The following is a 3,319-nucleotide window of genomic DNA, read 5'->3' on the forward strand; positions in this document are numbered from 1 at the left end:
GGGACTCTGGGAACTGCCGTGTCACCTTCTTGCTTCCAACTTCCCCTCTGCTGCCAACCTTGAGAGCTGTCAGCGCCCTGCTGTGTTTCCACCAACTTTGGATCCACAAGACTGAGCTCACCGGCTTGTGATCTTCGGTTTCCCAGTTCACCATTCTGCATCACCAGAAGGAAGTACGCGAGTCTGGAGAGAGACTGATGGACGACCCTCAGGCTGCGGGACGAGGGTTGGACTGGGCTGGAGTGCTTTCTTGAAAGATAATTATTTATTGATAGACAGCTCTTTCTTATACATAGCTGAGTGTCACTGGAATTGTTTCTCTAGACAACCCAGCCAAACACAGATCCTAAGAACAACACTGGTATATCTAGAGTTTATAAAGTGCTGGGCATGAGTCTAAGAACTCACAAATACATACTCGCTTCACCCCACCACAATCCAATGCTGTTGTATTAAATACCGTTGAGCCCATTTTGATTCACAGCAGCCTAGGAGACAGCACAGACGTGCCCCATAGGATTTCCTAGGCTGTAATCTTCATGGGAGGGAACCCTGGAGGGCAGGGATGAAGCACTCTCTGCTCACAGAAGAGCCATAGTTCGAACCAGCTCGCGTCTCCAAGAAGGAAGGATGTGGCAGCTTGCTTTGGTAAAGATCAGAGCCTTGGAAACTCTTATGGCAGTTCTACTCTGTCCCGTATGATTACTGAGTCAGAAACAGCTCTAGAACCATAGTTAGGTTTGGTTTACTCTTTAAAAAATGAGTGGTCATTTATAGCTCAGGCTATCAAGTTTACATTCCGCAATGCACACACATTTTGCTTTGTGCCATTCAGTGCAATTCCCCCAGTGCAACACCCCTCTCCCGGCCCTTCTCCCTGTGCCTCCCATCTCCGCTGCTTCCCTCCTAGCCCTTCGGAACTCAGTCCGTAGACAAATGCTGCCTGCTTGATCTCAAAGGGTTGGTTTTCTAAATGGTGCGTGATGCAATAGTGTTGTTTCTCCCCTCTAGGCCTGTCTTTTTTTGTTTGTCTGAAAATTGAACCTCGGGGGGTGAGTTCAGTTCCAGACGTCAAGGTGACTGAGGGGCATAGTCTCGAGGGGCCTCCAGGCTCTATCTGATATGGTTTATGATTTTTGAGTTTTGTGTCACTTTTTGCTCCCACACTGTGCAGGACCGTCTAATGGGACCCCTTCCACAGCAGTTGGTAGTGGGGCCAGGCCTCATCCGATCCTCCTGTTCTTGGGGTCCTATGGATTAATTGTACCTGTATAGCATTGGATTCTGTTCACTCTTCTTTCCTCTGGACAAAGCTAAGCCAATGAATGCATCAGAGATGACGGCTCAGGAGCTTTTAAGAGCCCAGCCGCTACTCACCAAAGTAGGATGTAGAACATTGTCTTTGTGGGCTCTCTTATGCCAAGGGACCCTGTTTTGTCTCCCAAGGTTTTGACTTACTCTTTAGGGGAACAGAGAGGTGGGTCTTTCTTTGGGGGAACAGACAGGTGGGTCTTTCTTTAGGGGAACAGACAGGTGGGTCTTTCTTTAGGGGAACAGACAGGTGGGTCTTTCCTCCCTTGGAGCTGCTGGGTAGGTTCAGAACACCAAGCTTTCTGTTAGCAGCTGAATGTTTCATCCTTGAGCTACCAGGAGTCTATGACAACACAATAGGAAGGTACTATTATTATCTTTATTTACCTGTGAAGACATGGAAGTACAGAAAGATAAAGTGACCTCCCTGACATTACACAGCTGGTATGAGGCACAGAAACAATTTGAACCCATGCAGATGACTTGGATGTCTGTCTTTTAACCACTTGCTTATCCTACGATGGCATTCCCAGGAAAGTCTGGGAAGCAAAGGTGAATGAGACCCGCTGTGACACTCAGGCAGAGAGTCATCACATTGATGAGTTTGATGGTAGAGGCGGTGACGGAAAAGCAAATGGCAGAAGTGTCAAGCAGGAGATGATGCCGGTCTTTGTAGCCAAGCCCTCTGGGATGGGCAGGGTTCACAGCATTTGCTCTGGTTATCAAAGGAATGAGGCAGAAGGCTGGCGAAAAAGAAGAAGACCCGGACGGGAGGATTGGCACCGTGGCTGCAGCAGTGTTTGTCCCATTGGGCCAGGTTGTGACTCAGAATTGACTGAACTGCTGCCCTTGACCAAGGAAGGAGGTGGAGCCCTTAGAGAGTTCCAGCTACATCTGAGCCAGCCTGAGGTGCCTTTGGAGTAAGACTCAGAAGAGATGAGCTGAAGCCTCCTTTCCTTTCCAGCCAGAAGGAGAAAAAGCAAGCTGCGTCCCTAGCAGCAGGCCGGAAGTGGGAATGTGTGTCGAGGGGCCTCATTGTTCCTGCTTGCTAATGGGGGCATCACAGGATGCTGGAAACCCCCCTGAAGGCCCCCTGCCTTCCTTCCTATGAACAATCGACCAGAAGGAAGCCAGGACACTTGGCCCCTGGACTTCCTCACAGGAAAACCGGGTACCTATCACTCAAACCTCTGCTTCCCCACCCTCATTGGCCCTGGTGGAGTTCTAGGTGAACTACGCTGCCTGCTGGGTTAGCAGATTCCAGAAAAAAAGCAAGTTCAAATTCATGTCGATTTTTTTAAAGCTTCAACTTGGTTGACTTTAGATTTAATAATTGAAACAAACAAACAATCAAACAAACACTTGAAGGGTCAAATTCATCAGAAAGGTGTTCTCAAACTCAGTTAGTCCATCGAGTCGATTCCAACCCATAGTGACCCTATGGGACAGGGTAGAACTGTCTCTCTGGGTTTCTGAGACAAACTCTTTATGGGAGTAGGAAGCCTCATCCTTCTCCAGCAGAGCAGCTGGTGGTTTGAACTGCTGACTTTGTGGTTAACAGCCATTGCATAACCCACCACACCACCAGGACTCCTAGAGAGGTGAGAGGTATTTAGTTTTTTATTTACCCTGAGCTGACTGACGCTCCACACACTACTGAGAGAGCAGTTGAGAACTGGCCTCTTGATACAGACTTTGTGGATCTTGAGTCGTCTCCTTACTTCCTTAAAGCCCACTTCTCATCATAAACACAGACACAATCAACCTACCCCAAACCAGCAATTCCATTACCATTCAGTAGATTCCAACTCACAGCAGTGGTTCTCAACCTTCCTCATGCCATGACTCTTTCATACAGTTCCTCATGTGGTGGTGACCCGCAACCATAACATTATTTTCATTGCTACTTCATAACTGTCATTTTGCTACTGTTATGAATTATGCGACCTCTGTGAAAGGGTCCTTCGATCCCCACAGGGGTCTGGACCCACAGGTTGAGAACCGCTGC

The sequence above is a fragment of the Echinops telfairi genome, unplaced genomic scaffold (assembly GCF_000313985.2).
Source record: "Echinops telfairi isolate 266 unplaced genomic scaffold, ASM31398v2 ScPeMD7_60;HRSCAF=208, whole genome shotgun sequence".
NCBI classification, from domain to species: Eukaryota; Metazoa; Chordata; class Mammalia; order Afrosoricida; family Tenrecidae; genus Echinops; species Echinops telfairi.